Here is a 26,352-nt window from a genome sequence, read left to right on the forward strand (position 1 = left end):
ACACATTTATGCTCAATTGATTTTTTGACAAAAAGTGCCAAGAACACACAACTAGGAAAGGACAGTCTCTTTGCTAAATGGTGTTTTGAAACTATATATCAACATACATTAGAATGAAGCTTCACCATTATAACATAAACAAAAATTAGCTTGAAATGTATTAAAGACTTAAATATAATACCTGAAATTACAAAACTACTTAAAGAAAATATTAAGAAAATGCTCCAAGATACTGGTCTGAGCAATACATTTTTAGATATGACTCTAGAGTTTAGAAAACAAAAGAAAAATAAGCAAATATATTTTATAAAACTAAAAAGATTTGGTACATCAAAGAAAATAATAAAATGAGTGAACAGATTATCTACAGAAGGTGAGACAATATTTGTAAATGATGTATCTGGTAAAGAATTAATATCTGAAATGCATAAAGACTTACCAATGAAGTATCAAGAATACAGATAGTCCAATTTAAAAATTGGCAAAGGACCCAAATAGACTTTTATCAAAAGAAATCAGTACATTTTACCTAGAGAAAAATGACATAAATAATTACCTGTCAAAACAACAACAAAGTGTCTGTGACTTCTGGTAGCTGAAGACAATGGTGGCTGCCTCTAGACTCTTTTTTTCTCCTGTCCTACAACATAATACAGAAATACAAGAATAAATAAAATCACTCAAAAAAAAGCCAATCTTCAAAATAAATTATCAAAATAAAAAGAGAATAGTCAAATTCAAAGGAATGACATTGCATATTTCTGCAGTAATCTTTTGGTATAAGCAAGGACAGTCCAAGAAGGAGAGAGCTAATGATAGCCTGAACACTGCACTGAAATTAGCTGAAGAAAGAGAAAGCCTTTCCTAAATGAGAAATTGTAAGCTAGCTGCTAGATCAAAGGCTTTAAATTGGTTATGACTTGATGTGGCAGTTGTCAAAAAAAAAAAAATTCTTTCTGGGGGAGCAACATTTTAAAAGAAAGAAAACTGCCTTTATCAATAAAATAAGAAAAAGGTATATTTATGAAAAAGATTTATAGACAGCAAAACAGGATCATGTGGAAGAGAGGGAAGACATGTCAGGTCAAGGTCCCTCAGAACATGAAAAACAACAGTATTGAGTAAAAAGGCTAAGAGTTTAGGTATGTTTTGAGTGTGACAGCCAATGATTCATGCTGGGAACTTGGTCCCCAGAAATGTGGTGTTAAAGTAGTTGAATCTTAAGGGATAAAACCTAGAGGAAGTTGATGAGAGGAAGAGTACTGCCCTCAGAAATAATTGATGTTCAGCAGTTAGTTCCAGTAAAAATGAGTTATTATAAAAAGAGCAAGCCTAATCCCTCAATCTCTTTGGTTTACTATCTTGCCTTTTGAGCTTTTCCTTTCACACATTTGTTTACAATGATGCTGTGAACCATGTTGTCATATAGCCAGAAAACCCATACTATCACCAAGCGAATGATGGTGCCTTGGTTTTAATTCTTTAGAACTGTGAGCTAAATAAACATCTTTTCTTTATATTTAACCCAGCCTCATGTATTTTGTTTTAGCAATAGAAAACATCTAATTGTATACACAAGCATGAATAATTCATCTAATCAACTGTCCTTCTACAACATGCAAAACAAGCTGAACCTGAAGTAATTACATATTTTTTTCTTTTTTTCAAGAAATTATTTTACATAGATATCCATATGGTTCTTTTTTTTTTTTAAGATCTTCTTCACAGTGAAGGTTTCCATGAAAACTATTTTCCTGTTGAAAATTAGACTTCTCTGCCCAAATTACTTGCCTCTTTGGTTTTTCAAATGTGTCCATTACAATTTAACACAGTATATAAACTGCCTCTTATGTTTATTGTCATTATTCTCCAGCTAGACTATAACCTCAACATGTCATATTTCTATACTTTGGAATGAGGATAAAATAGAAAAGATAGTAAAATGACCAGGGATTCAAGATAATGGACTCCTTTCAACCACACCTAGAGGCTAACCTGTAAACATATTCATGAGCACCATCAAGATCTTTTCAAATGAAAAAATCTCCAGGCTCACCTGTGAGAATACTTCCAGTCAACTCTTTTGTACTATAGGCAGAAAACAGAAAGTGGAGGTGAACCCAGACAGAAGTTACAGGAAGGAGGATGAGTCACAATAAAGAGAATATAAGTAAACCTGGATGGTAGCCAGGATACCTTTCTCAATACCTATTTGTTTTGCTGCATGCTCTGCCATAAAACATAAATAAACTCCTAAGCTGGCACACCAAAAAGTGTTTTTTGTTTTTTTCTGTTATCAGCCCCCCCACCCCCAGCCTTGCATGGGAGGAGTGATTGTGAATTTTATTTTTCAAATTTTGGAAGAAAAGAACCCAGGAGAAATTGGCAAAGTGGGGAATCTAGTCTCAACTCGAAACTCAGGTTTCACTTTAACGTCCATATTTCACTATTAATTTTATAAAAATAGCTAGTGAAATCCCATTGCAGTCAATTTCTAGAGAAATTAATTACATTTTAATTCCCCTCTTACCTTATTTGGTAGAAATATGAGAAGAAAGTTTTGTGCTGAATTCATTCTAGGTTTTCAGGTACCCTGTTCTCCCAACACATTCATCTCTTCTCTTTATTTCAGGATAAATTTTATCTTTAAAAAGCCTATGGTGCCAGATTTTTGATAAGTTAAATTCTATTTGGAAATATTTGTAATATAAATACACTTTCTAAGTTAAAAGTTAGAAAAAAATCAGAACACTTGGAAGCAAATTGCCTTTTCTGTATCAATATTCACCCATTTTTGTCCTTCTTCTTCCCATTTTGTCTATATTAGTGTTTTTCTTCTTCACATTAGACAGATCACCTCTATTTCTTTCTTTTTTTAAAAAAAAAATATTCTTTTTAGATATACATGACAGTAGAATGTATTTTGACAGATTACATATACATGGAGTACAACTTATTTTAATTAGGATTTCATTCTTGTTGTTGTAAATGATGTGAAGTTTCCCTGGTAATGTATTCATATATGAATATCAGGAAAGCTAATGAAGCCAGAATCAGACACCTAGAGGCTTGGTATTCATGAGCATCATCAAAGCCTATTTCAAATGCAAAAGACCTCCAGGCTCACCTGTGGGAATACTTCCAGCCAACTCCTTTGTCCTAGAGGTGGAAAACAGAAGGTGGGGATGAACCCAGCTAGAAGTTACAGGAAATAGGATGGGCAGTCAGTATAGATAGTCAGGTTGGATCAAGGAGGTCAATTTTGAGTGAGTCTGGGAAGTTGAATACTGTCCCCTGGGGGACTGAGATGTTAATTCCTTCAGAGCCCTTCCTCCACCCTTATCAAGAACCTGCTCCTTCTCCAACTCCAACCTGTTGCTATGGTAACCCGTCCCAGGAATTGCCCTTCCCTGCAGGGAGCTATAAAGTTGTTAATTAGTGTGTCCAGGTCTGCACCATCCTGCCCTTCTCCCTCCTGCCCTTCTCCCTCCCGCCCACCTGTTTTCCACCTTTAGGCCATCCTACCAAGCATCCTGCTAGGGCCTTGTCCTGAGCCTAGTCACCTGTGCAAGAAGGAGAAAGATATGGAGGAAAAGGCAGGAGAAACAAAGGAAGCCTAAGACATATAAAAAGGTCAGAAGGCCTCCCTTCTGGGGATACCAGAACACCAGCTATGCCCCCCTTCTCCCTCTGGGGAGAAGTCTATGTTACCCCTTTTTTAAACAAACCCTTGCCTCAGCGTGCTTCTCTAATGTTATACTTCAACATGTGAGGGAGCAGAACTCATCACTGGTGACCCAGGGTATCACTATGCCCAATTCATTCTGCCTTTCCTATTCCCATTCTCCCTCCTGTCCCTTCATTCATTCTCCTTTGTCTCAAAGGGAACTTTTTCTACTTGTACATTTTTGCAACTTCCTGTTAGATTAATCTTTACATGTTGTCTCTTTATCTTCTTGCTTCTCTTAACTTTAAAAGACTTATTTGTGTAAATATTTTATTCAATCTTCATTATCACTATAATTGTCAAAAATATTTTTTTGAAATATAAACACTAACTTTTTTTTATTTAATGCAACCTCCTGATTTATTAATGTTTCAGCATTACCATATAAGGAATGTACTTTATAAGGGTTTCAGGTCATCAAGTTTTAAGAATCTCAAGTCAGATTCCCAGTCCCCTAATTATCCTTTTAAGGTATTTTTTTGTCTAAACTTTGTAACCAAGTTATTTCTTTTATTTCCAAATTTGCATTTAGACAGCCTATGGATAGAAACAAACAAAACGAAAGAAGAAAAAATATTTTAACTTAAATCTCTTTTAAATTCTTTTCCATTTAGACAAGATTTTTAAAAAATGCACTTTCTTATTTGCTACCGTTTTCTAAGTATTGAATGTTGGGATTCTTGTATTTATCTCTTCCATTCACTTTAGTCATTGAATCCTGTTTATTTTGGTACATGCCAAACCTCTAGAAAACTTTTTCATTTCCTCTCATCTCTTCCTAAAGCAAGTTCTTATTGCCATTGGCATATTCTTTTGATACTAAACTTATCAAGTTCATAAGTTTCTGGTTCCTCCTGACTAAAACACTCAAGGTCACTCAAGGTGAACTGGGCTGCACAAAATAACCACACAAGAGACAAAGATTTCTTTTTCTTTGGGGGTCCTCTGAGTTCCCAAAAAGAAAGTGAGCAGTGCTGAACCCTTTTATTAAGGTAAAGCCATTCAAATGAGGCAAGGGATCAGGTTTCAGGGGGTTGAGTCTAGCTCCATGATGTGTGCTGTCAGCAGGTTGACTGACATCTAGGACTGTCATACCCAAAGCAGAGCAAGAGAAGGGGACACACAAGGGGCATTTCCATGGAATTTTCTATCCCAAACAGGGCAAAGGAGCAATATCACAAAGGAACAGGTGAGTGTAGCTCAATCCATGGGGTTACATGCCTATGTCTGAAGACACATTCTGCTACTCTGAGGAATTGAGCAATATCCAGGTCATTATGAAAGTGACACACAGAGCCACTATGATCATGGGAAGAAGTATGAGAATTCATTCAGATTGGCTGCCCACACATAATCTCAATTTTCAATCTCATTTAATTATTTTTGAAAGGTTCCTTATCACTTCACTAATTTTTCTCTGCAATGATAAAGTGTAGCTAAGAGCTCTTATTAATTCTTACTCAGCCCAGGCCCCTATAACTATATGTATTACAGTTAATATTTACTGAGTCTTCATGTGAAATATATGTGGTGTGAACACTTAACATGATAGATCTCCAAATGCCTAGGTATAGAATGTTTAAGTTACTCACCCAAAGTCACATAACTAGTTAATGAGTCAATGGTGAAATTTGAATTTCATTCGTGGTTTCTGGTTTGAGATCTTGTACTCTTAATCACTAATGCACCTTTATGGACACCATTAGGTAGATGCAAATTGTATTGAGAATATAGAATAAAACTGATTCATTAAAAAAGCACAATACATGATTTTCTATACTTCATGGAGCACCTAGTTTCATTAGGTATACAATTTTAACTATTATGCTATATGATAATGTACTAACTGTGGTCTATTTTACCTTTTAAAAAAGAATTTTATTGGCTAATGGTACAATGGTAAGCACATACTCTTATGAAGATTGTATCTATAATGCTTTGGGACATCTGGCTAGTTCAGTAAAATGAGTCAAAGAAATTAAAACTGCTTTAATATATACACAAGCACACCACTGTTAGACTGATAGAAGTTTTTCAATTTCACATAATTGAAATGCATGGATTCAGTACCTTGTCATTCTGTCATTAGGTTTAATGATATTACCACAAAGTTTTTGATATTTGTAGAACTATCATGTGGTTTCTCAGCATTTTAACATTCATCAAGGTGCTCCAGTTTCTGTTCCTCACTTATCCCATAGGATGAGAATGTAACAGCTGTTTTCAATTCATGGCATATGGACTTACCTTTTTCATTACAATATATTTCCATTTGAGTACACTGGAAGTTCTTACAATGAGTGTTTCTCTTCATAATCCAAATAACTGGAACATGAAAATCCCTACTAATTGAAATGCAAATTTTGTCAGATATATTTTCTTAAAACGCTTCAGAATTTGTAACAGCTTGAAAATATACAGTATTTATTGCTTTGTTTTTCCTTGATTCTTTAGGGAGAAAAATTAATTACATATTTATATGGCAAAGCCACATGTTTCAGTGCTGATTTTTGGCATTAAAAGGAATTCATTTGATACCAATAATATATGCTTTGCAGAAGCTGGGGAAAAAACAGCTCAAAAAAGACTAAATGGAAATCAATAATATGCTCTTCATAACAAAAGAATTTTTCTCTAATTTTACTTGTCAAACACATTTCTAGCAATGGAAGATTAACAAAATTTTCTGGTTAGGTAGTCAATATATTATTATAATGATTCTACTTTTTTGGATTATCATTAAATATAAAATCTAAATATAATATTCACTTAAATCTTGACTCACTTGAGTCTAGAAATTACTGGTGAATGGAATTTTATTGATATATAAGCTTCCCTGGCTACACATAAAAAACATTTTACATAACCCAAAAAATGTTTAGAAAATCTTCTACATATTTCCTTGCAAGTTAAGGTATTAAATTATTTTAAACTATAATAAGAACATCATAATAACAAATGTATTTGTTTTCTGCTATAATCTAAGACTGGCATTAAATGACATAAATCCTTGCTCAGTGATCTTAGAAAAATAGTATTAGCAAAAATTAGATTTGGGTTGAAAATGACATATATTCTATTCTCATGCTAATAGCATTTTGCCAATTTTTGAGTTAATATACAGAAGAATGAAAATAGATCCCAATCTCTCACCATGTATGCAATTTAATTCTAAATGGACAAGAGACTTTAACATAAAACCTGAAACTAAGAAGACATAACATGGAGCATAAATGGGTAGTTTCTTGTGAATTCAAAAAATAAAGTTCATGGACACAAGGGTGAGAGTAAAATAATAGGAATTTTTATAGTAATATAAGGAAAGCAGAGCTTCTAAATGGGAAGGGGTCCCTAGAGAGCAATACCCATGGGTAGTGCAAGAATTTTTATGAGCTTGATTGGTCCCTATAGTTAATGGGTAAGGTATGGGATTCAGAAAGGGACCAATCAACTCTATTTTGTCTTCTTCAACAAATCTGGGAAGAGTAGTTTTAAAGCCTGTTTTAACATAAGGAGGAAAGGTGAGGATGTGTTGGTACAAGAGGAAGTACTTTAGAAAATATTTTGTTGTTGGCTGTTGCTAGGGATTGATGTAGGGGTAACTAAGGAACAGTCTCTGTGGTTGAAGCTGTCGGGGGCATGAGAGAATGTTCCCTAGGCCCAGTGTTTCCTTTCAGGATGGCATGGTCTCATTCTCCCTTTCCCTTCTCTGAGGACCTTATTTTATCTGCCTATTAGTAATCTACCTTCCTGCCTCAAAACTATTAGAAGAAAGTAAGATAATTCATTTTGATATTGTGTTAGGAGCAGTTATTGTAGACTCAGTCTGAGGTGCAATTAGATTCAATCAAATCTATTTTATTAATGCTCATCACACTAAAGACACACATTCTAATTCTAAGTCCTAACTGAATCTACACCTAAGGTTCCCAGAAGCTCACCTGTGATGTGTCTTAAGTCCAGGTCGCTGGAACTCCATCTGGGCTGGAGGAGTCTGGTGCAATGGGGACAACAGCGATGCAGGTATCCATCCTGGGTCCTGATAGTCCTACCTGCCCCCAGAAGTCTGGGTTTTTAAATCCTAGTTCACTTGTGCTTGCAGTTGATAATTGGGTGAGGTCTGGGATGTTCCTGGTTACTCCCCGGGTGTAGACTCTTACACCACTAACTTAAGTCTATGTAAGTTCTGCAGTTTACATTACATCATGGGCACGTTGCTTATAGTCATTCACTATCCAATCAATACATATTCACTAATTAATATAGTCAATAGTCCCCAAGTCCCAAACTAAGAGAAAAGTAATAAAGACATAAACCCAGAGAGAGACTAGAAGAGGCATCATTGGACACATGATATCAATACAATTTTGGAAGATGAAAACAAGGAGAAACAGCTGATCTAGCACTGTGGAACAATTTGAAATTTAAACTTTTTCAGATAAATTCAGAAGAGAAGGAGGTTGATTCTCCCTGCCAAAGCAGGAATATATATTTTTTCTTTTGAATTCTTTTAACTGATGCATTAAACCTCTAAGTTGGATATGATTGTGTGCTGGGAGCCATTAGCCAAGTAGGTATGACAATTTCCTTGCCAGCGTACCCCAAGTTGCAGTGACATTGAATGTAGGTGACCTTGCTCAAGGACCAGGGCGGATTAGGGTGTTCCCGGTTTAGGATAATCTGGTTTAGGGCGTTCCAGGTTTAAGATTATTCCTGCTAGGAATAGGGCCTATCCTGCTGCCTGAGTTCCCCTTGAGTTCTCACGGGATTCAGACAGTATTTTTTGGGAGATAGAAGCCCAGTGGAGGGGGATTTGGGCAGAGAACGTGGATTTCCCCAGAACGTGTTTGTAGACGGCTGGTGTGAGTTCCGGAATAAAGAGTTGCTGTTTGAATCTACAAGCTGTGTGGTGGCTCGTGATTGTGTGCCCAGCCAGACTGCGGCAATTGTGGGATAGCAATGTGATGTTTCAAAACATATATGCATTCTGTATGTTGAAGTCAGGGTAGGCATACCTGTCTCCTCATTAAGAAACAGGATTATTTTGACAGAGACAATTAGACTCTAGTTTCTCTGTAATATAAAACAAAAGAATGAACAAGATTCATACATAGGTCAAAATTAGGGACATGAGATTGCTATATAGTATATGGTTTATCCTACAAGTATTTTAATTCTGGCTCATGTATTTTCTTACTTTCAGAATTACTGCTCCCAAGGTAAAGAAGCTATATACCCTAGGTGGACTTCATTGTGTTTCAACATTACATTGACTAATCAAATAGAAAACAGGATAAAGTTGATAAAGATGATAAATTTAGAGTGGCAGAGTTAAAATATGTTTTTTTTTTCTTCTCTCTCCTAGCAGATACAAACAAAAAAGTGTAAATTAAAAAAAAAAAAAAACTCATAAATCCAGATTCTCTTTCCTCTCTCCAGCCCAGCGCACGCGCGCGCACACACACACACACACACACACACACCAGGGAGGGATTATCAGCAGATTAAAAAAACATGTTACTCTATTCAATTTCAAGAATCGAACAGACTGCAACACAATAATCAATAATACTAGGTGACTTAACATGCCTGTCTTATCACTGGGTAGATCATCCAAACAAATACAAAATAAAGAAAAATGCCATACAGATTTAATGTAATCCCTATTAAAATTCCAATGATGTTTTTCATAGAAATAAAAAAAAAAGCCGTCTTGAAATTCATTTGAAAAAAATAAGAGGCCCAGAATAGCCAAAGCAATCCTTAGCAAGAAAAGCAAAGCAGGAGTCATCACCCTACCAGATCTTAAATTGTCCCAGAAAGTAAGAAAAATGGCATGGTATTGGCACAAAAACAGACATGATGACCAATGGAACAGAATATAAGACACAGAGACAAACCCACATAATTACAATTATCTCATAGTAGAAAACAGCATACAATTATATTTAGATGGTTATTTCCATATATAAGTAAAAAGAAGTATGCCTTAAGAATACAAATAAATTTATAAAGCTTTCAGCATAATCAAATCTTGAACAACAAAACAAAAAGTAGACACAAAAAATGAGAAATAAGAAAGACTTTCTTAAAAATAATTGCTTGAGATAGAAATCATAATTTTCTTCTAAAGGTCTTACTGTACCAGCATGATTCTGTTATCTAATTAGCAATCTAAACACATACCAAAATGGTTATTATCAGTATTACTACCAACTTTTATCAATGATTTTTTTAGGTCAAATCCCTTAAAGTTCTTACAGAACATTTCTGTGTATTGGCCTGCTATATTTTCTTTTTTTAAAAAAAATTTGTACTAAGTATATATATATATTTAAAGTTAAAGGTCATTAATAAAATTTATTTAATTTTCCTGAAAGTTGATATACAGTGTTAAAATGGTTTTATTTTGAGACACAAGTTTTCTTCCTTTAGGATTTCGAAACAGGGATACAGAAAGGAGAATTGGAGTGAAAACAAAACCCTGAGCTATCAATATGTACTATTATTGGCATCTGTAAATATAAATAACATTACTAAATTAATTTCTACAGAACTCTTTTTTTTTCTCAGTTTATTTGAATTTGTGGGGAATTTTAAAGTGGCTTAATGTAGTCACATTATTTTGGGGGAGTTTCTAAAATTCTAAGCAAATAAAACAACTATTCTTTCTTTTTTCTCATAAACTTATTTCCGAATACCTTATTTATGTTATTGCTTTTAAAATTATGCATAAAATTTTAAAAATTGCCTATATGTGAAAAATGCAATGAAACCCTTTAAAAATAATATGTTTTAGTTTATCTGACACTAATTTCATTGAAGATACTGAAGTAATTCCTCAGAATTTACTTATGGTAAAGTAAATAATCCCATATTAAAACAACAAAAAATAATCCTTTCTACGTTACTCATTGATGCAAGATACTAAGTGTGTGAACTATTGTTTTATATTTAATGCTTTCTACTTGATTTTAAATATTTAATATGTTTTCATCTGTTATAAAATTATTTATATCTATAATCTGGTAAATATATATGATATACTCTCTTTTTTCTTGCTGCTACAGCTACCAATAATATAGACAGTTTCCCTTTTTTTTTAAGGAGAGAGAGAGAGAGAATTTTTTAATATTTATTTTTTAGTTTTTGGTGGACATAACATCTTTATTTTATTTTTATGTGGTGCTGAGGATGGAACCCAGCGCCCTGTGCATGCCAGGCAAGCCCACTACCGCTTGAGCCACATCCCCATCCCAGATAGTTACTCTTCAGACAATACTACAAATGAACATTGATATCTAATACTATTTAACTTTAATACTTAATATTTTTTGAACAAAATATTTTTATATTTAATCAATTCTTTTTTAATTGACTACAATATTTTCCCTTTTGTAAATGTTAATAGATATATATTAAAGTATCTATGATTTTAGTAATTCTGCACAGATGGGGAATTATATAATTTCTGTGAGGTCCCTGGGCTTTGAAAACTACCCTTCCTGCTAAGATGATTAATTCAAATATAACATTTGAATATTTAGCTTAATTTTCTTTTCTGTTAAGTTATTTCAACACCAATTGAGGATAAAGTTTTTACTAATAATTTTTATAGGGCCCACATTATTGAAGAACAAAAATACAGTCATGATCATTAGGTGGGTTTGTGAAATTGATCCATAATTATTTTTTGTCTGTTTTTGTGGTGCTGGGGATTGAACCCAGGACCAAGTACATGTGAGGCAAGCACTCTACCAACTGAGCTATATCCCCAACGCCCACAAATTTTCTTAACATTGATAAAAACAATTGCTACCTTTGAAAGGTATGTATTGGGCTGTATGTCTAAACAGAGATAGAAGAAACATTGCTGTAAATAAATGTGACAATATAACTGGCTAAGTAATTAGGTAATTAGAAAGAAAGATAATGAAAGGAACTTATGGGACTTATTTAGCTTTTTTAAAAATTCATTAATGTTTACAAATGTTGATAGGATAATAATTATTTTCCTAGCTGAAGGCCATAAAGAAAGAGTATCTGTGGAAAAGGCATTGACCTGTTTGAGAAAAAAAAGAAAAGGGTAATTTGTGCTTGTTTAGGTAATTCTCTAGAAGCAGATCAGGAGGTGGATAATTGGAAACTAGTGATTTATTGAAAAAATGCCCTCAAGAGAAAAGGTAAAAAGTGAAAGAAGCAAGATGAGGAAGGCAACAGAACTCTGCCATAATGTATTGTTGAAGTCAGGCTGATCCCAGAGGGAAACCTGGAATGTAATTTGCTCAGCTGAATCTATCACATTTGAGAGAGGGCAATGAGGCATAGATTCCATCACAATCAGTTATCCTCTGTGCACTTTTCCTACCAGAGGGGCTGGGTACAGTGCAAATCTCAGGACCCCAGGGATGAATACCTTCACTCACCAGAGGATACTCTTCAAAAGGGCTGAACACAAGTCAGTAGTCTGCATCTCTATACCAGCAGCCACCAGAGTACAGGCACACTAACATACACAGTGATCTGGGGTAGGTAACTGATTACTTTGCTTTTCATACTATAACAGATTTCTACAAACACAAAGACTTAATGCAAGTTTATTATCTCATAGTTTAGCAAGTGAGAACCCAAATGGGATTCAATGGGTCAAAATTGTGATGTTGGTAGTCCTCCTGTTTCCCATCTTCTAAGGCTGTCTGTATTCCTTGGCTAGTGGCCACTTTCTCCTTAATTGCAGTCAAGACATTCCTGCTTTCATCTCTGTTTGTGTTAGGTTCACATGGATAATTCAGAACTCTCTTGCAAAGTACTTAATCACCTCTGCAAAGTTTATTTTTTCATAAAATGTATAAAAATATGTTTTAATAACATATTTAAATGTTCCAGGATTAGGATATTGATATTGTTAAGAGACATTATTCTAATTATCTAAGCCATCGAGAGACTTGACTTTATCAATAGCAAGTCAGAGAGCTTATATACAATCAGAGCTTCAGTTCTAAGAGAGTTGAAAATTTTCAAAAATTAAGCAGTAGAACAAAGCATATGAAACCAGCAAAAGCGTACATCCTTGTTATATGATTCTTCTCTCTTGACACCAGGCCCCATCACGAACCTAAGAAGCTTGAAATGTATGGAACTGGGTATTATTGATTCACACATTCAATATTTAGTAAAGAACAAATACTAGAAAGATTATTGCATTTCTGAGCATAAGGCTTAGCAAATAAAAAAGGAGACTTTGCTATATTTGTTTCATTTCTAGATATGCTGCCAGATTATTAATGAGAGAAATGCAATCCTTTTAATTTTTTTTATGTTTTGAAAGCATACATGTAGATATAATATTATTTTGTATTAGATTAAATATAGCTTAAAAATATCAATTCCCAGAAAATGAAACATTGGGAAAGTTTGTTCAGAAACAAAGAAGGAGTAGTGGAACATCTATATTTTAGTTCCAAAGTGACTTGGAAAACAAAACTGGGAATTTAGGAGTTCTTATCCTAGAAAGTCCAGAGGGTAGCATTTACTTCAGACATGGCTGGCTATGGGTACTAAAATGATAATATCAGGCATTAGGCTGTTCTCTCTTTTTTGTCATATAATAAACACATTGTGTTCCCTCTCAGACTCTCTTGTAGTGGTTACAAGTTGAATTTAAATAGTAGAGGTTTTATTCTCTTTCAATAATCACAAGCACAGACACCAGTGCTTCAACTACCTGCTGTGCTACTTTCTTACTAACATAGTATTTTCACAGGAAAATTTTACACTTAATCTAGACCAGCAATAATACACATTAAATAGAAGTCAACTAGTATGCTGAAAACCAACAATGGTTATTTGGTTTTTTGGTGTTAAGTTTTTTGAGTTCTTGAATATACTGGAGATTAGTGCTCTCTCTGAGGTGCATATGGTAAAGATTTTCTCCCATTATGTAGGCTCTCTGTTCATGCTCTTGATGGTTTTCTTCGCTGCAAAGGAATTTTTAGTTTGATATCATCTCATTTATTGAGCCTTGATTTTACTTCTTATGGCTTAAAATCTGTGTACTACAGTGACACAGTCATATCAATGTTTATAGCAGATCAATTAAAATAATAGCTAAGCTATGGAACCAGCCTAGTTGTCCATCAGTAGAAGAATGGATAAAGAAAATGTGGTATATATTCACAATGGAATATTACTCTGCCATAAAGAAGAATGGAATTATGACATTTGCTAGTAAATGGATGGGACTGGAGAACATCATGCTAAATGAAAAAAGCCAGCCCCCCCAAAATCCAAAGCCCTAATATTCTCTCTGATATGGGGATGCTAACCCATAACAAGGGAGAGTAAGGAGGGTAAGTATAAAAGTTCACTATATTAGACAAAGGGGAATGAAGGGTAGGGAGGGGGTGGGAATACGAAAGATAGAAGAATGATTTGAAAACAACTTCCCTATGCTCATTTATGAATACATGACCAGTGTAACTCCACATCATGTATAACCAAAAATATGGGATAAAAATTATAATGGTTTCCACCCCAATGTATGTATAATATGTCAAAATATTCCCTACTGTCATTTATGTCCAAAAATAACAAATAAAAAATATGATTGTAAACATTGAAATTGTACTTCAGATTAACTGAGCTTTAACCCCTCTATAAATGTGCAATGATCAGATTCCTACAGATCGAGACTACATCAGAAAACCAAATTTAGCAAGTTCATTTTTAAAAAAAAACAGAATTACTGTGAAAATATAAGTTGAGCTAATAAATCTGAATTGACTAAAAAGTAATCAACCAAAGTCAGAAATATGTTTATGACATTTAACGCCATGCAAAATTGGTCTCAGAAACGCTCTTTATTTTCAGCCTTATGACTGTATTTTTTTTCACCATTCAGTCCTGCTTCACCGTCAAGGTATCAAGCTGTCATTTTTCTGCATCTTCTTTGTGACTCTGGCAGCCAGATGAAATATATCATTTAAAATTTAAGTATCATATAATCAGGCATTTGAAAACACTTGTTTACAAAATTATGGGACCTGGGAGTCCAGATAACCAGTTAGATTAAAAAAATAAAGTAAACCTCATAAGCATATTCAACTAACAGAAGCCCAGGGGTAGAATATTTTAGAATGACTTTAAATATTTAGCTATTAGGTTTATTATTTTGATTCCTCAGAAAATTTGTTCAACTTATTTGTAATTTGGTTGTTGTGTGTATATGAGTTTTAATTTGGCATTGGACAAATCTATACATATATACTTGATATATTGAATACTATATATTACTATATATGCATGTATGTGTATATATGCAACTGACTAGCATATGTAGTGTTCAATATTAGTGTTCAGTAAATCGTTGGATGGATAAATGAATGAATTATTCTATTGTATATTTCTATAGTTATTCAGCCTTGCCTGTAAATGGAAAGATATAAATATCCACATTTGATAGAAGATACAGCACAATGAAAGATGCATTGATTTTAAAGGTCATACTACCAACAACTGACACGTACTTTGAAGTACTTTTTATTCCAGTTCCTAAATCCACCAACAAAAATATGTGGCCTTAATAAATACAGACCAAGAAAAATATCTATTTCAGGAAACAGATATATGGAGGTAGTGTTTAGAAGACATTTAATTTTACCTGTAATAAAGAATAGATTTGTATAATTCATTATGTATTGATACAATATGTATTTATAAGGTTCTAAAATGCAAGGTAATAGGTCTACCCTAATGCAAAAGCATGCAGTTTTTTTGCTATTTAATAATGTTTTCTGAATACAATTTATTTTCACAGTTCTTACAAAAATATTATGACATTTTACTGTATATTGAATGCATAAGAAGGAAAAAAAACCCTTCCCTGAAGTGTATATGTCAGTTTATAAATCACTCTCTTAGGAAGAATACATAAATCCCTAGGAAGCACAGCACACATAAGCATAACTTTGAATATAGATGCACAATAATAATAAATAACCCATATCTTGGCTACTGACCTTTTTATTCAAAGTTATGCACGATGGTGTTGTGATATTTTTGGATCAACCTTCATCTATACAACTGAATGAAACAACATAATTCAGTCAGGCAAGAATTACCCCTGTCATTGCAGAATATAATGTTCTCTTTCCTCTCTAGGATTGAAATCACACAAATTAGAAAAGAACATATAGTATAATATGATGTCATTTAAGGAAATCACCTCCTTTTAGTGTTTGTGACATAGCCCTCTTCTTTCAATGAAGATTCTCCAGAGAAACAGAGGAGCAGAACCAATAGAATATGGGTAGTCTATTAGAGATCTATCTGTCTATCCATCTATCTATCATCTTTCTATCTTAACACACACACACACACACACACACACACACACACACCACATATTTAAACAAGAGGATTTATCAAATTGACTTACACAGAAAGAGCCTGAATTGTGCCACAGTATCTATTAGCTGAAGAGCTGTGAAAACCTGTAGCTGATCAGTCTAAGGCCCAGGACTTTTAACAAGAGGAATAGATGATGCAACCCCAGTCTGGCTGAGGGACTAAAGCTTGCTGGAGATTTACAGTTGTGAGTCCATGCTTACCGGGTGAAAAGGTGGGAGGATGAACTTCCAATTCTTCCAGTTCTTGTTCCATCTGTGCTTCCAGCCCATCAGAAGGTACTGACACCTTTAGTATGGGACTTCTTTCTCAGTTTGCTGACCCACTAGCTAACATTATCTAGAAACCCATGGAGATATGTCCTCTACCAATTTCCTAGGTGTTTCAGTCAAGTTGATACCAAGATTAACCATCATCACAAAGATTTACAATTATAAAGGTCGCTGCCCTCCTACTAAGATATAGTTTAATTAGTAATCTTTACCATGAACTCCAAAAAAGAGTGATCTATAAAAGAACAATATAACTTTAATAGATTCATATAACAAAGTTAGCATAATAAATCATCAAATTAACTCTCAGCATTTGGTAAGCTATTTCAATGGTTATTCAATTTTATACTCTAGTCACAGATATGATGTGCTGCTCAAATGAAAGTGATAAGCAATTCATGCTCATGATGTAAAAAAAAAAAAAAAAAACAGTAAAATGCACAGTTACCCTCGGGTATGTGTCTTTTAGTGACACAAATGTATCTTAAGTTTAAAGATTACTTTTAAAATAAGATAAAATTTACCCTATGGAACTGAGTCAGAGTACCTGCAGTATACCTGCAGTATACTTAATTCCAGGATTGTCAAAGAATAAATGACATAATTTCTATTCTCTGTTTGATACCATGCTTGTATTAGATAGTATTCAGTACATTTTCTGTGATCATTATTATTATAAGTAGTCAAAAAGAAACATTTTAATTTCATATTTATTGGTCTACACAATTGAAAAATTAATCACTTTTGGAAGAGATAGTTGATAATCCAATATTCATTCTATTTTTCCTTCCTATTAGCAAACTACATTTTGCAGTGTAGTGATGCACTCAGTTAAATCTTTAAAAGTCCCTTCCAGAATAAAATAAGTAATGAAATACATGGAAAAATCTTTAGGTGAGATTTAAGACAAAACTCCTTAAAGGGAGTCAACTTAGCTTTTTGTTCTCTACTCTTATTTTCCTGCTTGTATGAAATAGGGTGTGATGTCTGAAACTATAGTAATTATTCTGGCACTATGAAAAAAATAAACATTTCTAGTATCTAAATTCTGATTGAGAGTATCCAAACTACTCTCAGCAACTGCTCGCCCCAGACTTCTCTTTATATTTTCAACTAATCCATTTTGTGTTTAGTCTAATATAGGTATACATCCAGTACTTGTGATTGAATTTAATATCTAATTAAAATTTACCACATGGGAGGAAAATTGGCGTAATGGATTTATTATTTCCAAAAGCATTACTTTGTGAAACTCTTCTTTTCTCCTGTTAACATAGTAATAAAAATCATTTGACCATAAATAGTGATTTCAGGAAAGTATAAAAATTGCTTTGCCTTTTCAGGAAAAATAGATAAAAATCTCCATTTTTCAATACAGTTTTATCAGAAGTACATTGTAAAATTAATTCTGGGAGAAAAAAACATACAATGAACTATGGATATATCATTTACACTGATGTTTTAAAATTATAAGAGGTCTGGGAGTGAGGAACTAAGCCTCTGGTATAAATAAATACTAAAAACTACAATTAATTTCAAAGGGGAAAAAACGATAGCTCCACTGGGATCTCATACCCTGCAATGAGGACACAGAATTAATGGACACATCTTTCATCAAATTTCACTGCTGGTGAGAATAATAGCCAATGGTACATTGCCTTCCCATTAGAGTTAGTAACCTCCAGAGAGACTGTGAAGGCAAAGAGCATTCCACAAAGTTGCTATTTGATAAGGGTCATTGGTGAGTATATAGAGTTTCTTCTTTGTGATTTCAGAGGGAAAATTTACAAAATGTTATGGCTGCTTATTTGCTGTTGAGAGAGGCTGAGCTGGAGGTTCATTTATGGATGTTAGAAGCTCATACTGCTGCATGCTGCATGACAACTGATATAATATATTCTCAAATTTAAAGAAGAAAAAGGCCAAGATGCAAACCCCTCTCTGCCCAGGGGAGGACAACCTATTGTGTAGGTTCATTACCTGAGTGAATAACAGGAAACTGCTTGGCTTCTGTGTTGAAATTGATAAGCCAGCCCATTTATTTTGAAAGTTCACATGCAAAAGATATGCTACAACTACTTCGAACACTACAAAAAGCACTGTTGGAATGATAAGCTCTAAAGTCTATACTGCCTACATGTTTAAGGCAGAATTTCAGGTGCAGAATTGAATTGCACAATCACACCATATACCACTCTTCAATACCAAAAGACTTTTAATACCATCTGATACTGTAATAAAAAAAAATATAAAATTAAAAATTGTTGATAGCACTTCAGAAGGGCATCAACAGTGGCTATATTTTTTTAAAAAGATATGCATATAGAGTAGGATCTATTTAATAATTAGAATCAGGCATCTATTTCATGTTGCTTTAATACTGGGAGTGACAAAATTACCATATATCATGTCTGTTATTGGTACATTTTTGATGTGGATAGTTTGGAGAAAAAAAAATTTAACCAAAGAACCCATTTACCCAATTTATTGTAGTATAGATAACCAAATTCTATTGTAACCCATAGAATATCCATATATGTTTTTGGCTTTGATAAATCATTTGAAACAGTTTATAAATCAGAGTTTGTAAGTATATCTCTTGATTTTTTATAGAGAGTTCATAGTCTCTAAAAAATATCCAGATATAACCTACTCTTCTTCCAACTCTACTGTAAAATCACTCATACAAAAATATTTCAAGAGAGAAAATTCAAATTATTAATATCCATGATAAAAAAGAAAATATCACAATGGACACTGCAGAAATACAGATAATTTGAAATTATATTGAAATTTGTACCCCAATAAAATATCCAAGGCATCAACAAATTTCTAAAATCTTATGATTTATCCAAACTGAACCAGGGCAATATATACAAGTTAAACAGATCAATTTGAAGCAATGAAATAGAAGATTCCATCAGAAGCCTTCCAACCAAGAAAAGTCCAGGATCAGATGGATACACAGCTGAGATTAGGCTAGGATTATTTCAGTAAAAACGGTAAAAAATTATTGTTTTTCTTGGGGCATTGATATAAGATACAACATGCAGTTTTAAACTGATGTGAATATAACTAAAGCAAAATGTAGAGTTCTTTTGAAGTATTTGAAATATTTGACAATTGTTTTCTAATAATCAAATTTAATTTACTAGATTGAAGATGTAACAATAATCAGGCAGGTATGTAAAACTGTGATTGGAGAGCCCATAGAATATCTATATATGGTTTTGGCTTTGAGAAATCTCTTGAAGTAGTCTATAAACTGGTATATTAGTAATTTTTTAAAATTTATTGACAAATGCAGACTATTTATGCATAAAGTTTAAACAAGATGTCCCTAGTCTTTAAATGACTACCCAAATTATAGCCCACTCTTCTTCCAACTCTATTGTAAAAATAACTTCTGGGAAAAATAATATTGGAATGTTTCTCTGTTTATTACTTTTGTTACTACGTTTGAACCAGCAGTAATGCTATCCATGGAAATAATCTAGTGGTGAAAAGTAAAGATTCCTTTGAGAAAACTGTGGAAAATGGTATTGAAATAATTATTATAAACAAAATCTCCTTGCTTTGTAGCTATATGAACTTCAAGGACAGTTTTTGAAAGAGATAGGCATATAAAAAGACTGGTCCTTGATTGTTATACCTATAAATTTAATTCTCTAAAATTTTTTAAAGCTTCATTTGAGTATATGTAATGTTAAGAGCTATGAAAGAAGTATTTCAAGGATTAAAAATGAAAGGTTATTAAATAGATTGTTAAAAGTAGGCCTTTAGAGCTCAATTGAACCATGATTATATGTACTGGCAAATTAAAGACTTCCGTATAGACAGAGGGATTCAGTTTACGTGTGGGAGTTTGATAGCAAATGTCTGATATTTTATTATAGGAATTAGAAAAGAAGATTGGATTAATTTAAGTGCTTAACCCCAAACTTAACTATAGTGTTATAGTTACTATTTATATAGTTATTTTTTATAAAGATGTAAAATTATTCCCAACATTAATGAAGATCATGGCTCATTGAGATCCATTAGATTCTAATTAGAATATAGAAAAAGAATAAAATCTTTTCTAAAAACTGTTATTTTAAACGTGTTTCTGTTAGTAAATGCTTCTAGTAACAATTAGAAAGCATACATTATATGGTGGAGATGAGAGAAATAAGATAAATTTAGAAAATATAAATTACCTTGAAGTTGACACTTGAAATCTGTGACTTCTTTTCTATAATAGGATGTAATATTCATAATCCATTCTAGATGGATTAAAAAATATCTAGCTATTTCTAAGCCTAAGGTAGAATTTTGACCTTATGATTTTTGTTCATAAAAAATGAATTTCTACTCTATTTCAAAACATATTTATGTTGGTGTAGTCAGTCTACATGTGCATAGTTACATTCTTAATTTACCTTGAAAAAATAACATTACTTTTTTTCCTATTGATACTCCAGATTTTGAATAGAATATTAGCTCTTTTTGGCTATCAAGATATTATCTTGTGTACTGAAGCAGTGCTTATTAAGTAGTCAGTAAAATACTGCCTATTTGGAAGTTAACTACTTTTGGAAACAGCATTGGCAGTTACAGGTCACCAGGATAGCATTAAGGAAGTTACTGCTTCATTGCACCAAATAGTTCTTGCTGGTCTCAAAGAATATAGACAGGCTCTGAGGTGTCCAGAATTATGACTAGGGATGAGAATGCAAATAAGGTGAATCAAGTTCATCCAAGAAAACTATACCTGAGACCCACAGCTTGATAGACAGGGCTTTTTAGCCTTTGGCATTTTAGCAAATGAATAATAAGATTTCTTGTTTATATGGAAACTTTAAAACATGACCATTTTGAGGCTCAAACTGTTCCTTCTTTCCTGGTTTTCCTCTTTTAACAGTTAAAAATGCAAGATTTTTTTCAGTAGTTTTAACATTAATAGCATTCACAGCATGTTGCCATGTGTGTTTTAATAATGGAAAAGAATTATTAAATTACTGATATTGTATAGCAGACATTGAATTAACTAAAATTAAGGTCTAAAATAGAGCTTTTAATGGTATTTCATTTTTATGAGTTTGCATCTTTTCCAACTGAGTTGGATGAAATTAATTCTCTATACTTATGTAATATTTCCAAATAGTGTTATTAAAAGCATAGTTGGAAGAAAATTGTCTCTTGGCAACACTAATTCAATGAGCTTTTACGACTTTACCAATAAATGAGGATCTGCTTTTTTCAAGTGTTGGTGTGATAAAGAATAATAGATGGGATTTAGCTGCCAACACATAATGGTGAGGGAGGAGTCCTTATCATTTACTCTTGAAGATCATAACGCGTGGCAAAGGGGCTGCTTGACAAGCCAGGTATAATCCAAACTAGTGTTTTCCTTGAGCAAAATTTGCTTACTCAAAATAGAATGATATTATAATATTAATCAGGATAACAATAATAACTAACAGTTACTGAGATAGCTCTGTCATCCAGGATTTTCCAATCGTTTCATGAGAACTAATATTGATTAATGTGTGAGATAAGTTTGATTATGAATCATATTGTATAATTGAGGACATCAAAGCACTATAAGAATAAGTCATTTCTCAAGGTCAGTAAGTGGTACAGCCCAGAATCCATGCTCTTAACCAGTATATTTTGCCTTGCCTATTGACAAATGCAGACTATTTTTGCATAAAGTTTAAACAAGATATCAATTTGTTAAGGTACAGCATAGCAAAAGTATCTTTGAAATCATCAAAAGGGTATATTCCTTTGTGCAAGTGAAAACAGCGCTGAGAAACAAAAAGATTAAAGAATAGGAAAATCTGTGAATGACTCACCAAAGAAAGTCAAAGAAATGATTGATGTCTGTTTAAAAATGTATTTCCACACTCCTTTCTTTGAATAACTTGGGAAGTCAGTCACACGCTTATATTTCTTGAATGAAATTGAGTCCAGTATCCTTCATACTAAATTCAATTGTTTTTAAAAATAAATATATATAAATAATTTTACTTATTGTTAATAAAATTTAACTTGAACATCTTGCAGAAAATGAATGCAGAAATAGAATTCTGCCTTTGTCCTATTCTTTTTATATAATCATAGGCAAGGATTGAAGGCAAATGAAAATAATGAAAATAAATATTCACACACACATATACATACATTCATGTAAAAACACATATATGTTGTTTTTCAGATTACTCAATGCATAGATTAATGGAAAAACGATTGAAAGTTAAATATTTACCATAACTATTGTATATTTTAGGCAATTGATACATGTTAGTATGTTCACATAATTTTTGGTGCTGGTATATACCATGAGTTTTGCCTTAAAATGCATGAAAATTTATTTCAAACCCAAAGCAATAGTTGCATTTGACAGGTCTAGTGATGAAGATAAGATATATAACAGACATGGTTTGGGGGATGAGCTATTACTTTCTACTGAAACTGTGCTACAACCCAAGATGTAAGTGATGCCTCCTAATGGCCTTTAAAAAATATAACTTGACATCCTTTATACTTGATTGGAGACGGAATCTGGATTAGTTAATAAAATATTGTCTTAATATTAAAATAATATTTTAAATTAAAATTAAGTTACAGGTTCAAATAAAGTACTATAAGTTTAATATAAAAGACTTGAAATAGGTCTGTGGAATTGCATTTTGAAGTTAGATGTTAAATTTATTCCCAATGGGCTGGTTAGTGACAAAGAAATTTATCTGGATCTTGAGGAGGAATACAAAAAAGTGTTAGGCAGATGATGCCTTTCCAAATGGGAAGGATAAAATTGAAAATATTTGTGATGCTTTCTTTGTAATATAACAAGGATTATTTCTGAAATAAAGTTACTATTAGTCATTTTTCCCTCTTTTGCTTTCTGCATATATAATTCTTAGTGAAATACTTATTTTTCCAAGGTGTAAATCTAGCATGTGATTTTCCTATATGCATATTAATTTTCTCTAGTCTTTCCAGGAGTGTTAATGAAAAATTGATTTGATCAGAGGTACTAGACTATGTAGACAAGTAAGAATTTATTCAAGTGGTTTCAATTTTTCTGATTCCCATATATGACTTGCTTATTTGAATACATGTTAGTTTCTAGATTTTGATTTTCATTCTCATACCACTACATCTCATTAACAAAATGTAAATCATATCTGGAATACTAGATTCTTTAAGAGATTGTGAAGTTAAGGATTTTAGTTTTTCTGCTTATGAGAACAAGTAAGCCAATTCAAAAGTAAAGTTGAATAAATGTTCAATCTATTATATGTGCAAAGAATTGCAACTATTTTCCTTAAAAATAAACAACTTCTACAAATTGTCATATTTTACTTATCACCTAATAGAAAAATATCATAATTCAGTTTTATAGCTTTAAAATCATTTTCATGTAGTACCACCAAAAATAAACGTATGATATCCATTGTATTTATTCAGTGGTTTGTTTTCTTTGTGCATAAAGCATTTCAATTTATTCAATACCTCAATCCTAATTTTGTATATTTGACCTTCTTAAAGAGTAGACACCATGAATTGTGTAAAAATTAAATGGGGAATAGAGTTGAAAGAAGGAGGTGTGGACAGTCAAAATAACAAACTTTGGGAATATACTTCATATGTCAAACAATATCAGGGGAACAATATACAGAGTATGTGAAGTTATACAATGAGTAAATAGTGATGAATAATCTGGTTTCATTCCTATTACAGTAAAATAATGTTATAGTAGGTCTTGGCTTCAAAGAACCCAGTGGTATAAGTAAAAATGGTCATTCTCAGCTAGGTTCCAAACCTCATTTCATTAGCATGCAAATACATTTATCATTATGAAAAATCCTCTGGCTAATTCCAAATTCAAAGTCATTATAAAGTGATATTAGCTGCAATAAATTTTTGAGCATAAAATGTTGCTTTCTAAGAAATGATTTTAGCTTTATTTAATTTGGTATTACAGTATTAATTAGTATCACAGTTATAAAATTGCAGTTTTAGCCCTGGGCATTTTGCCACACCAAGTGCTGCTTTCTAAAATAAATCTAACTAGAAATAATTATTTTTACAGTGCAGGAACTATGATTCTTTATTATGAATTATATTTGTGAGATGATATTTCAAGAATTGTTTGAGCCACAATATTAATAAGTTACTTACAGAGCCTCATAGAATTATAAGGACAGAAATGAACAAACATCAAATGTACACAGATAAATGACTTTGCATTATCTCTCCTTTAAAAATATTAACCACAGAAAATTCTACATACTAACACCCTCCAGGTACCACACATGAACCACACTTTGTTCTGCTCTTGAAGAGCATTCAAGGGTCTAGAGTCAAGTCCCTGTGTCTCTGCCTTATTACCCAATTTGGCTCTAATGTTTGTCTTTTCTGCTTTAAACTTAATTAATTTTGTAGGTACTTGGTTTCCTTAGTGCATGTGTGTCTCTTAAACTTCCTATCTTATTTCCTCCACTTACCAAATGTTTCATTTCTTATTTTTTTAAAAAATCTCATTTTGAAAAGAAAATCTGAAAATTTGATTTATTAGTATATTTTAAACTTTATGTAGAGGAAAGTGCTTGCTTAGTTTTAAATGAAATGAAAATAAAATGCTCTTGGACAAGTTAGCAAACATAAACAAAATATTACATCAGGATATCTAGTCTCAGTTTTGTTTAGTTACAGTAATATTTCTGTAATTTTAATTAAAGTAAACTTTTATCTACTTAAAGAAAACAGAAGAAAAAGAAAGAAAATGTATGATTCTGAAACTGAAAAAACTTGGAATGGTATATATGACATTTGAATTTCAAAGAATTTTATACAAAAATTCTTTAAAAATAAATCCTATTTAGTACTACATTCACATCTGGTTTCCAGAGACACATCCTGATATGAGCATGGGTAGAAATTTATGTTATGAAAATATGCATAGAATATAGAAATATGATTCATAGACTGAGATGATCATTGCTTTCAAATGTAAATATGTTGTCTATGGGGTTTCTAAATATAATGTAGTTATTTTTTGTTTGTTTTTTTACCAGTTATACTTTTAATTTACCTATACTTTAATTGAAATGTATCATAGTAGCTAAAAATTGATAGGGAAAAAAAAATTCAAAATGCCCCTGTCAGCATGAGAAAAGGATACTATTCCTTGATCTATAATCTAAGTAATTCTTTATTGTTAAATCATACTGATCATTTGTATAATTTTATAGTTACTATGGAAAATTGAATAGAACCCATTTTCTTCATTAGAGAATGTGAGATAACAAGCAGCTGTGAACAGCATTAACTTTGTTCTCACAGAGATAAACAACCTTCCTGCCCACTTGCCTGAACCTTACTAGTGCTTTGTTTTATTGATGGTAGATACATTTCTTTAATTCTAAAATTTAATCAAGAAGTAAAATAACTGTGTACTCCTTTTATGTGATTCATTTCAACTATGAGAAAAATTTATTTCAATATGGGTGTCAGATATTTTAATTTAACTAAATTTTTGGACATTACCTAGAACAAAGAAAAATTCTTTGGGAGAGGATGTTTTGATAAAAGGAAAAATCAACTGTCCTTTTTTATGAGATAGCAGAAGTTTTTTTTTTTTTTTTAATAATAAACATTTCAGATGTACAGAAGAGTGTATCTTCCCAGTCTCCAATAAAATAAATTTAAAACTTAACATTTCTTCTTATTGAATTCTGAGAAATCATCATTCATTATAAGAAATAAAAGAAAACAAAACTCTAATGGAATTTATCTATAATGAATTACAAAACCCTTAATTATAAAATATCATTCATCTGAAGAAATATTAATGCTCTAGAATTCTAGTCTTCTAGAATATTTCTGACTTTGAGAGTATATTAAAGAGAAAAATAAAACTGATGTGCTTTGTTGGGCCGAACTGTGTTAACAAGT

Source organism: Marmota flaviventris, chromosome 8, assembly GCF_047511675.1.
Source record: "Marmota flaviventris isolate mMarFla1 chromosome 8, mMarFla1.hap1, whole genome shotgun sequence".
Lineage (NCBI taxonomy): Eukaryota > Metazoa > Chordata > Mammalia > Rodentia > Sciuridae > Marmota > Marmota flaviventris.